We start from the raw sequence: 12,885 nt of genomic DNA, 5'->3' as shown, positions 1-12,885 counted from the left end.
ATGGATGGCCCCACCCGGTGGACCCCCGGGACCCTTCCGGTGTTCCCGGTACAATACCGGTGACCCCCGAAACTCTCCCGATGGCCGAAACTGCACTTCCTATATATAATTCTTCACCTCCGGACCATTCCGGAACTCCTCGTGACGTCCGGGATCTCATCCGGGACTCCGAACAACTTTCGGGTTACTGCATATTCATATCTCTACAACCCTAGTGTCACCGAACCTTAAGTGTGTAGACCCTACGGGTTCGGGAGACTTGTAGACATGACCGAGATGGCTCTCCGGTCAATAACCAACAACGGGATCTTGGATACCCATGTTGGCTCCCACATGCTCCTCGATGATCTCATTGGATGAACCACGATGTCGAGGATTCAAGCAACCCCGTATACCCCTTTGTCAATCGGTATGTTACTTGCCCGAGATTCGATCGTCGATATCCCAATACCTCATTCAATCTCGTTACCGGCAAGTCACTTTACTCGTACCGTAATGCATGATCCCATGACCAGACACTTGGTCACTTTGAGCTCATTATGATGATGCATTACCGAGTGGCCCAGAGATACCTCTCCGTTATACGGAGTGACAAATCCCAGTCTTGATCCGTGTCAACCCAACAGACACTTTCGGAGATACCCGTAGAATACCTTTATAGTCACCCAGTTACGTTGTGACGTTTAGTACACCCAAAGCACTCCTACGGTATCCGAGAGTTACACGATCTCATGGTCTAAGGAAAAGATACTTGACATTGGAAAAACTCTAGCAAACGAACTATACGATCTTGTGCTATGTTTAGGATCGGGTCTTGTCCATCACATCATTCTCCTAATGATGTGATCTCGTTATCAATGACATCCAATGTCCATAGTCAGGAAACCATGACTATCTATTGATCAACGAGCTAGTCAACTAGTGGCTTACTAGGGACATGTTGGTGTCTATGTATTCACACATGTATTACGATTTCTGGATAACACAATTATAGCATGAATAAAAGACAATTATCATGAACAAGGAAATATAATAATAATCCTTTTATTATTGCCTCTAGGGCATATTTCCAGCAAGCTTCTTATCCACCTTGTTCTGAATACATGACTGAAGTCCGGTCAGCTCTTCTGAATTACCCCAGGACAGGCCCTTCTCTTTCCAGGAGGTGAGCTGCATGGGGATGCCAGATCAGAACTCAGGGGCCGCTACCCATGCGGGGTCGCGCGGCTCGGTGATATAGAACCACCCCGATTGCCACCCCTTTATGGTGTCCACGAAGGTGCCCTCGAGCCATGTGATGTTGGGCATCTTGCCCACCATGGAGCCTCCGCACTCCGCCTGGCAGCCGCTCACTACCTTCAGCTTGACATTGAAGGTCTTCGGCCAAAAGCCGAAGTGGGGCTTGATGCGGAGGAAGGCCTCGCACATGACGATGAACGCCGAGATGTTGAGGATGAAGTTTGGGGCCAGATCGTGGAAATCCAAGCCGTAATAAAACATGAGTCCCCAGATGAAGGGATGGAGAGGGAATCCCAGTCCGCGGAGGAAATGGGTGAGGAATACCACCCTCTCATGGGGCTCTGGGGTGGGGATGAGCTGTCCCTCATCTGGGAGCTAGTGCGCGATATCACCATGCAGGTATCCAGCTCTCCTTAGTTTCTTGACGTCTCCCTCCATGACGGAGGAGACCATCCACTTGCCTCCCGCTCCGGACATGGTTGGAGAAGGTTGAGATAGTAGTGAGAACTTGGGCGCTAGAGCTCGAGTGTGCGGGAGCGGATGAGGAGAGGAGGAAGAAGGCGTGGATAGGAAGGTGAATCCTTATCCCTTTATATGGGCGGACAAAATTAAACGTCCCCACTTGCCTAGTAAAACACGCTTATCCCCCAAGCGCCGCAATTGATGGCGCGGTCGGGTTACCCACGCCCGTATTGATGAGAATCCCGTAATAAGGGGACACGATCTCTGCTTTTACAAGACGTGTCAAAAAACTGCCTCGTGTTATGTGCAGGGCTGGTTAAAAGAAACGGTTCGAATAATCACCGGGCCATGACGTAACGTCCTGTTGCCGAAACAAGCTAGCGGATTAGATCTGCGAAAACATTATTCTCTCTATGGTGAAATGTGGAACTTATTTTGCAGGGTCGGACACTATCCTCGTATTCAAATTCTTCTGTGATGTATTCGGAAAGGGAACCCGCCTTGCAATGCCGAGGACAACTCTGCGCCGGACTCATCGTGATTGAAGCCTGGTTCATAGGCTACTGTGGGAGTCCTGGATTAGGGGGTCTCCGAACAGCTGGACTATCTCCATTGGCCGGACTGTTAGACTATGAAGATACAGGATTGAAGACTTCGTCTCGTGTCCGGATGGAACTCTACCTGGCGTGGAAGGCAAGCTAGGCAATACGTATATGGATATATCCTCCTTTGTAACCGACCTTGTGTAACCCTAACCCTCTCCGGTGTCTATATAAACCGGAGGGTTTTAGTCCGTAGCACAACAATCACAACATACAATCATACCATAGGCTAGCTTCTAGGGTTTAGCCTCTCTGATCTCGTGGTAGATCCACTCTTGTAACACCCATATCATCAATATCAATCAAGCAGGGCGTAGGGTTTTACCTTCACCAAGAGCGCCCGAACATGGGTAAAACTTCGTGTCCCTTGCCTCCTGTTACCATCCGGCCTAGACGCATAGATCGGGACCCCCTACCCGAGATCCGCCGGTTTTGACACCGACACTCGGCCTTATGCCTGGTGTTTTGTTCCACTCTTGCCGCCCTAGTTTCCGTCATATCGGTGTTATGTTCCCGGATTTTGCGTTCCTTACACGGTTGGGTCATAATGGGAATCCCTTGATAGTTCGCTTTGAATAAAACTCCTCTAGCAATGCCCAACCTTGGTTTTACCATTTGCCACCTAGCCTCTTTTTCCCTTGGCTTTCCAGAGCCCAAGGGTCATCTTTATTTAAACCCCCCCGGGCCAGTGCTCCTCTGAGTGTTGGTCCACCTCGTCAGCCGCCGGTGGCCACCAGGGGCAACTCTGGGCTGGCCTACCGGAAGCTTAGACAATCTGAGTGTGCCCTGAGAATGAGATATGTGCAGCTCCTATCGGGATTTGTCGGCACATTCGGCCGGTGTTGCTGGACTTGTTTTACCATTGTCGAGGATTTCTTGTAACCGGGATGCCGAGTCTGATCGGATTGTCTTGGGAGAAGGAATATCCTTCGTTGACCGTGAGAGCTTGTGATAGGCTAAGTTGGGACTCCCCTGCAGGGATTTGAACTTTCGAAAGCCGTGCCCGCGGTTATGGGCAGATGGGAATTTGTTAATGTCCGGTTGTAGATAACCTGAAACTTAACTTAATGAAAATGCACCAACCGCGTGTGTTACCATGCTGGTCTCTTCTCGGTGGATCCGAGAAGTGAACACAGTGTCGGAGTAATGCTTGACGTAGGTTGTTCTAGGATCACTTCTTGATCATAGTTGTTCGACCGTGCTTTTGCCTTCTCTTCTCGCTCTCTTTTGCACATATGTTAGCCACCATATATGCTAGTCGCTTGCTGTAGCTCCACCTCATACCTTTGCCTTACCTATAAGCTTAAATAGTCTTGATCGCGAGGGTGCGAGATTGCTGAGTCCCCGTGACTCACAGTTTACTTCCAAAACCAGATGCAGGGACCGATGATACCGCTCCAGACGACGCGCTTGAGCTCAAGTGGGAGTTCGATGAAGACTCTCGTCGTTACTATGTGTCTTTCCCAGATGATCAGTAGTGGTGCCCAGTTGGGGCGGTCGGGGACTTTGTCGCATTTGGGGGTTGATCTTTATTTTGGTACCGTAGCCGGACCATGAGTGTATTGGATGAATGTAATGACTTATTTATGTATTTGTGTGACGTGGCGAGTGTAAGCCAACTATGTACCTTTCCCCTTTATTTATTTACACGGGTTGTTGTGAAGATTACCTCACTTGCGACATTGCTTTCAATGCGGTTATGCCTCTAAGTCGTGCTTCGACACGTAGGAGATATAGCCGCATCGAGGGCGTTACAAGTTGGTAATCAGAGCCTTCCCCGACCTTAGGAGCCCCTGCTTGATCGAATCGTTGGCGTTGTTGAGTCTAGAAAAATGTTTTGAGTCATTTAGGAATTATATATATCGGAGAGTTAGGAATTCTTTTTACTCCTCAGTCCCTTCGTCACTCTGGTGCGGCATCCTGACGTAGAGTTTTGACTCTTCTCTTCTGAAATTTCACTAAATTTTTTTTAGGATTACGCGGGTATCTTGGAATCATTCCGATGGTTTTGTGACGAGAACATTATTCTGGGTGCCTCCTGTCATTTAGGGGTTGTGCCAGTGTCCCGGGGAGTTGAGCTCCGAGGTGTTGTCGTCACAATTTTATCGTTGAGATTCTGGAATACCTGAGTTTCGCCGACATCGAAAATCTCTTTTATGCAGTTGTTGGTCAGATAACCTCGACGCCACCCAGTACTGGGGCGGGAGTTCGGGAGTATTGCCATAACTCGTATAACGGATGCTTTTCGAAGGTAGAGGTAAATGATTTCCGAAGTTTTCTTGGTTATGTGTTGAAGGATGGATACAGCTGGATGTAGGATTTGCTAGCTTTGGGTGAGATATTATGCTTCCCCTGTATCCCCAACACCTGATTGCATAACCGGGAAGGTTCGGGAGTTTCATAGGTGGCAATTCTTGTAGTTCTAGTTCTTCTTCCGCGGATATTTGGTTTGGGATTGGGTAATCCACACCAAGTATTTTTTCTTGTCCGTACCTTGTTTTTATTCTTCTACCTCAATTCTAAGTGGCTTCTCAATTTATGGAAATGTGACCATTTCAATTGGAATGCATTCATTCTTTTTGTTCGGATGTGAAGACTTTATGTTGCAATTTCGATCCGTTCGATTCGGCTTGAATATTTGCCTGTCAATATGCTAATGGATGTCACCCTCTTCAAGATGGCTCCTCCAACGCGCACGACCCCAAATCCTGATCCGCCACCACCACCTCCATCTCCGGAGGCAAGGCAAGCTGTGATGGCTGCTACCAATGCAAACATGCAGCTGATCATGCAAATTCTTCAAGAGCGCAACCAAGGGAATCATGGCCATGGCAACAATCAGAATCAGTTTGCTACACTCAACTAGTTCCTCGCTAACCAGCTAAAGACCTTCAGCAATTGTGTTGAGGCAACAGACGCTGATGATTGGCTCGTGGACATATGCAAGCATTTCGAGTGCAGTAACGTCAGGCCTGAGGACTTTGTCAAGTTTGCCTCCTTCCAACTCAAAGACCAAGCTACAGAAGGGTTTCAGCAGTAGAAAGATTCCAAAGGAGGCCGTGTGATTACCTAGGATGAATTCCGTCAAGACTTCAAAGCTCATCATATTCCTCAGAGTGTGGTTGAGAGCAAGCGTGAGGAATTCCGCAACCTGAAGCAAGGCACTATGTCTGTTTACCAGTACAACATCATGTTTCAGAAGCTCGCCCCTTTCGCTAAGCAAGACGTCCCTGACGAGAAGAGCATGATATACCAGTTCAGGGGTGGTCTCAGATAAGAACTCCAACTATCTCTCGTCCTTTTTGATCCCAAGAAGTACGATGAGTTTTACAACATGGCAATGAAGCAAGAGGCTGCCCAACTGAAGTGTGATGCTTCCAAGAAGCGAGTCAGAGATGCAACTCCTTCTTCCTCAACTCAAGTGGCTAAGCAGCAAAAGTATTGGCTGCCTCCTCCTCCGTTCCGTCAGCCTTATCAGTAGAAGAGCAAAGGTGCCAGTGGATCTTCCCACCCACCCAACCCTGGCTTTCAGAACAAGACCTTGTCTCAAGCTCCAAGATCAAGTGCTCCGTATCACCGTCCGCTTTCAGAGGTCACGTGAAACAAGTGCCAACAGAAGGGTCACTATGCGAACAAATGCTTCAATCAGAGGCGTCTCCCTCCTCCTCCTGTGAGATCCGCAAGTACAACTTTGGTCAAGCATAACCCCAAGAACGCCAAGGTAAACTTGATGAATGCAGCTCAGGTAGAGGACTCATCAGATGTCATCATGGGTAACCTTCCTGTTAACGATGTTCCTGCAAAAGTACTTTTTGACACTGGTGCATCGCATTGTTTCATCTCGAGACCTTTTGCATCTAAGCATGAGTTGCCTTCTCAAGTTTTGCATAAACCATTAGCAGTTGTCTCACCGGGTAAATGTTTGCTCGCAAACTACGAGGTTCCGGATATTTCTATCATGATGGGTGATTTCAAGTTTCTGGTTTCTCCAATGGTCCTTGGTAACTCGGATATCGATCTTATTCTTGGAATGGATTGGCTTTCTAAGAACAAGGCTCAGATTGATTGTGCCGCGAGGCAGATTCAACTGATTCATTCGTCTGAGGATGTAATTGTCTTTGCCGCAAGGGATAATACCATTCGTCTATTTTCTCTCAATGAGAAGGATGAGCTGGATGCCATCTCTCAAATTCCGGTCATTTGCGAATATCAAGACGTCTTTCTAGAAGAGCTTCCAGGAATGCCTCCGCACCGACCAGTTGAATTCGTCATCGATCTTGAGCCTGGCACGGAACCTGTTTGCAAACGTCCTTACAAGCTGGGACCTAAAGAGTTGAAGGAGCTGAAGAAGCAACTCGATGAACAAGAGCGTATGGGTCTCATCCGACCTAGTTCTTCTCCGTGGGGTTGTGGAGTTGTTTTTGTGAAGAAGAAGGATGGAACGGACCGACTCTGTGTTGACTACCGTCCATTGAACAAGAAGACTATAAAGAACAAGTACCCACTTCCCAACATCAATGAGCTGTTTGAACAACTCAAAGGTGCTCAAGTATTCTCCAAGCTTGATCTATGTATGGGCTATCATCAGATTCACATTCGTGAGCAAGATATCCCCAAGACAGCATTCAGAACAAGCTATGGTTCATATGAATACACTGTCATGTCTTTTGGCCTCGTCAACGCTCCTCCGACTGTCTCCCGCATGATGAACTTCATCTTCAACCCCTACACAAATGACTTCGTCTTGGTCTACCTCGATGACATTTTGGTCTTTTCCAAGAACAAGGAAGATCATGCCAAGCACTTGCCTTTGGTGCTGGATAAGCTCAGAGAACATCAGTTCTATGCCAAGTTTTCAAAGTGTGAGTTTTGGCTCGATGAGGTTCTCTACCTTGGGCATATCATCTCTGCCAAGGGCATTGCTGTGAATCCTGAGAAGGTGTCTGCAATTGTGAATGGGGAACCACCTCAGAATGTGAAGCAACTCCGCAGCTTCCTTGGTCTCGCAAGCTATTGTCGAAGGTTCGTTGAGAACTTTTCAAAGATCACGAAGCCTCTTTCCAACCTTCTCCGGAAGCACGTCAAGTACGTTTGGTCTCCTGAATGTGACATCGCTTTCAACACCCTGAAAGAGAAATTAGTCACTACTCCAGTTCTTAGTCCTCCTGATGAATCCAAACCGTTCGAGGTCTTTTGTGATGCCTCTCTTCAAGGTCTTGGTGAAGTGTTGATGCAAGAGAAGAAAGTTGTGGCTTATACCTCTCGCCAGTTGAAGCCCAACGAGAAAAACTACCCCACACATGACCTCGAGTTGGCGGCAGTTGTGCATGCTCTTTTGACTTGGAGACATCTCTTATTGGGAAGAAAAGTGGACATCTTCACTGACCACAAGAGTCTCAAGTACATCTTCACTCAGCCTAATCTCAACCTCAGGAAAACTCGTTGGGTCGAAATGATTCAAGAGTATAATCCGAGTATCGAGTATACTCCAGGCAAGGCCAATGTAATTGCTCACGCATTGAGCTGGAAGGCTTACTGCAACAGTTTGATTCTCAAGCCTTACCAACCCGAGCTTTGTGAAGCTTTCCGCAAACTCAATCTGCAAGTTGTTCCTCAAGGTTTCCTCGCCAACCTCCAAGTCTCTCCTACTTTGGAAGATCAGATTCGCAAGGCTCAACTTCTTGATGCTATGGTGAAGAAGGTGAAGATTGGGATTGCCAAGAGTCAACCTAAGTACAAGTGCTATCGCCTTGATGAAAAGGATACTCTATTCTTCGAGGATCGCATTGTTGTGCCTAAAGGTGACCTTCGTAAAGTCATTATGAACGAGGCTCACAATTCACTTCTCTCCAGCCACCCTAGTAGTACAAAGATGTACCATGACCTCAAGCAGTCGTATTGGTGGACTCGAATGAAGCACGAGATTGCTCAGTTCGTGAATGAATGTGATGTCTGCAGAAGAGTGAAGGCAGAACACCAACGACCAGCTGGTCTCCTCCAACCTCTTGCCATTCCAGAATGGAAGTTTGACCACATTGAGATGGACTTCGTGACTGGATTTCCAAAGTCCAAGCTTGGCAATGATGCTATATTCGTTGTCATTGACAAACTCACTAAAGTGGCTCATTTCCTTCCTATCAAAGAGTCTATCATTGCAGCTCAATTGGCAGAGCTATATACCTCTCGGATTGTCTCTCTGCACGGCATTCCACAGTTGATTTCTTCAGATCGTGGCAGCATCTTTACCTCCAAGTTTTGGGATTCTTTTCAGAAGGCCATGGGCACCAACATACGTTTCAGCACAGCTTTTCATCCCCAAACTAGTGGCCAAGTCGAGCGTGTCAATCAGATTCTTGAAGATATGCTCAGGGCTTGCATTATCTCTTTCGGCATGAAGTGGGAAGATTGTCTTCCATATGCCGAGTTTTCCTACAACAACAGCTTTCAAGTGAGTTTGGGCAAGGCCCCATTTGAAATTCTCTATGGCAGGAAGTGCGTACTCCTCTTAACTAGTCAGAGACTGGTGAACGTCAACTTCTTGGCAATGACTTGATCACAGAGGCAGAAGAGATGTGCAAAGTCATTCGTGATAACCTCAAAGCTGCGCAATCACGCCAGAAGAGCTACTATGATAGTAAGCATCGTGATTTGGCTTTCGAGATTGGAGACCATGTTTACCTCCGTGTCTCTCCAATGAAAGGTACTCGTCGCTTCGGTATCAAAGGGAAGCTTGCCCCTAGATACGTGGGTCCTTTCAAGATCGTCAGCAAGAGAGGCGATCTCACCTATAAACTTGAGCTTCCCTCCAACTTTGCAAACATGCACGACGTGTTTCACGTCTCTCAACTCTGCAAGTGCTTCAAGACTCCTGATCGCACCGTCAACTTCGAAGACATTGATCTCCAGGAAGACTTATCTTATCGTGAGCACTCCGTTGCTATTCTTGAAGAAACTGAGCGCAAGACTCGCAGCAAGTCAATCAAATTCCTCGAAGTCAAGTGGTCACATCATTCCGAACGTGAAGCCACCTGGGAACGTGAGGACCACCTCCGTTCTGAGTACCCGGAGTTTTTCCAGTCCTAGATCTCGGGTCGAGATCCTTTCATAGTGGTGGAGTGTTGTAACACCCCGGATGTAATTTACCTTATATGTATTCCAACTCTTGCCATTTCCGGCACTAAGTTATTTCATTTCGTCGTTGTCGGGTTTTTGCCTCCATGTGTTGTTGTCTTTGTCATGCATCTCATATCATGTCATCATGTGCATTGCATTTGCATACGTGCTCGTCTCATGCATCTGAGCATTTCCCCCGTTGTCCGTTTTGCATTACGGCGCTCCTATCTCCTCCGGTGGTCCTTTCTACCTCTTTTCGTGTGCGGGCGTTAAACATTTCCGGATTGGACCGAGACTTTCCATGCGGCCTTGGCTTACTACCGGTAGACCGCCTATCAAGTTTTGTACCATTTGGACTTCGTTTGATACTACAACGGTTAACCGAGGGACCGAAAAGGCCTCATGTGTGTTGCAGCCCAACACCCCTCCAAAGTGGCCCAGAACCCACCTAAACCTCTTCCATCATCTAGAGTGTTCGATCACGATCGCATGGCCGCAAACCGCACCTCATTTGGAGCTTCCTAGCTCCCTCTACCTATAAAATAGCATCTCCCTGAAAAATTCCGGATCCAAAACAACCCTAACCTAGCTCCTCTTCCACCACGCCGCGCCGGACACGTCCGTGCCGGCCGGACAAGTCGCCGCCGCCGCCCGCGACGAACCAGGGCGCCCCACGTGTCCCGGGCGGGTCCCCAGTTCGCCGCGCCGCCTGAGGCCCGCCGAGGCCCGCGGGAAGCCCACCGCGGCCCGTTCTGTAGCGCCGCCCGCGCCGCTCTTCCTCTCCCGCGTTGGCGCCGCGCTCCGCCACCTCCGCCGCGACCCTGCCGCTTCGGACATCGCTGGACTGAACCGCACCGCCCCGCTCCTCCGCCTTAGTCGCCGCCCTGTCGCGCAAACCTCGCCGCCCGGAGCCCCCGCTCAACGCCGGCGCCGCCCCAGCCTCTCCTCCCCTCGGCAACCTCCAAGTCTGGCGACCCGAGCTCCTTCCAGCGAACAGGTCCCCGGTGATCCTCGATTTCCGCGTCCTGCTACAGTAACTCTGGCCGGATCCAGATCTGAGATCCACCTCGGGTTGACTTTTGACCTAACTTTTCCAGTATTTTTGCATATTTCAACGCATCATAACTCTGTCATTGTAGCTCCGATTCGTATGTGTAGCATATCAAAATGTTCGTCTCGATGAGTACATCATTTCATCTCATTGCATAATTTTCATTTGAGCTCATCTTGATGCCCGAAATGTTGTTGGAAGATGGCTATGTGAGGAAAGTTGCAGATCTGTTTCAGCAAATAGCCTTTTGTCATTTTTGTCATGATTAATGTGTGCATGCTATGTTCCTGAGCTCTACATGTGTTTTGTTAAATGCCATGCCATCTTTACAGAGGTGTATGCCATGTATTTTTGTGGTATTTGTGGTGACTAGCACAAGCATGCAAAGTAGCATAATCGTTGATGCTGATTTCAGGGACTTAGAATTTCACTAAGTCCTTGTTGTGCTTTTGTTGTTATGCCATATGTTCATGTTGTTTCCTAGTGATCCGTGCCTCTTTTGAGGATGATCAGTAAGGATGTTTTGTTAATATTGTGGTGCTCTATCCATCCATGTCTTTTTTTGCAATTATATTTTCCGATCCCTTTTGACTCAAGGTCACTAAGGGACTTTTGTTAAGTGCTTTGAGTAGCTTCATGCCATGCCTTGCGTTGCCATGTTAAGTTCCTGTAGAATGTAGTTTTCATGCTCTAAAGATTGCTTCCTGATGATAAATTCCAGACTTGTGTTAATTTCACTAAGTCTGAAACCTGTTATCATTTGCACTTTTTTCATGCTTGTTTGAACCTGTTAATGGATGATTTAGCCGTAGCTCAGTGTTCATCTTTTGTCAAGATTCATGAGTGGATCCCTGCCGTGTATTTGGTTGACATGTTTGAGTGCTGTAGCATATTTATCTTGATGCATTTAGTTGATCACTTGTTGATTATCGCATACCGGTGCCATATTTGTTTTGCTTATCATTTCCAAACCGTGCATTCGATTCCGGTGATCTTTATATTGATTTCGACCGAAATCACCTCACCTTTCCAGTGGCACTCTTGGATTTCTAAGTTGAGGCCAGGTTCAATCATTCCTTTGTAAATCATGCATAGCATCACATATCGCATCCCGCATATCATACCATGTTTGCATCATGTTGCTTGAGCATTGCACGTGGTTGATTGTGTTCCTTTTGCTTGTTGTTCTTGTTTGGGTAGAGCCGGGAGACGAGTTCGCGAACGAGGAGCCCGTTGAGTTCGCTTACGAGGATCAAGGCAACTCTAAAAACTTTGCAGGCAAGATGACCATACCCTCGAAATCACTTCTATCTTTGCTTGCTAGATGCTCGCTCTTTTGCTATGCCTATGCTACGATACCTACCACTTGCTTATCATGCCTCCCAAATTGCCATGTCAAGCCTCTAACCCACCATGTCCTAGCAAACCATTGTTTGGCTATGTTACCGCTTTGGTCAACCCCTCTTATAGCATTGCTAGTTGCAGGTGAAGATTGGAGATCGTTCCTTGTTGGAACATGTTTATTGTTGGGATATCACAATATTATCTTGTTTATCTTAATGCACCAATATACTTGGTAAAGGGTGGAAGGCTCGGCCTTATGCCTGGTGTTTTGTTCCACTCTTGCCGCCCTAGTTTCCGTCATATCGATGTTATGTTCCCGGATTTTGCGTTCCTTACACGGTTGGGTCATAATGAGAACCCCTTGACAGTTCGCTTTGAATAAAACTCCTCCAGCAATGCCCAACCTTGGTTTTACCATTTGCCACCTAGCCTCTTTTTCCCTTGGGTTTCCGGAGCCCAAGGGTCATCTTTATTTAAACCCCCCGGGCCAGTGCTCCTCTGAGTGTTGGTCCACCTTGTCAGCCGCCGGTGGCCACCAGGGGCAACTCTGGGCTGGCCTACCGGAAGTTTGGACAATCTGAGTGTGCCCTGAGAACGAGATATGTGCAGCTCCTATCGGGATTTGTTGGCACATTCAGGCGGTGTTGCTGGACTTGTTTTACCATTGTCGAGGATGTCTTGTAACCGGGATGCCGAGTCTGATCGGATTGTCTTGGGAGAAGGAATATCCTATGTTGACCGTGAGAGCTTGTGATGGGCTAAGTTGGGACTCCCCTGCAGGGATTTGAACTTTCGAAAGCCATGCCCGCGGTTATGGGCAGATGGGAATTTTCTAATGTCCGGTTGTAGACAACCTGAAACTTAACTAAATTAAAATGCACCAACCGCGTGTGTTACCGTGATGGTCTCTTCTCGACGGAGTCCCGGAAGTGAACACAGTGTTGGAGTAATGCTTGACGTAGGTTTCTAGGATCACTTCTTGATCATAGTTGTTCGACCGTGCTTTTGCCTTCTCTTCTCGCTCTCTTTTGCGCATATGTTAGCCACCATATATGCTAGTCGCTTGCTGCAGCT

Source organism: Triticum urartu, chromosome 1A (genome assembly GCF_056163025.1).
Source record: "Triticum urartu cultivar PI428250 chromosome 1A, HENAU_Tu73, whole genome shotgun sequence".
In the NCBI taxonomy this organism is placed as follows: Eukaryota; Viridiplantae; Streptophyta; class Magnoliopsida; order Poales; family Poaceae; genus Triticum; species Triticum urartu.
Note: the sequence above shows the minus strand (reverse complement) of the source record.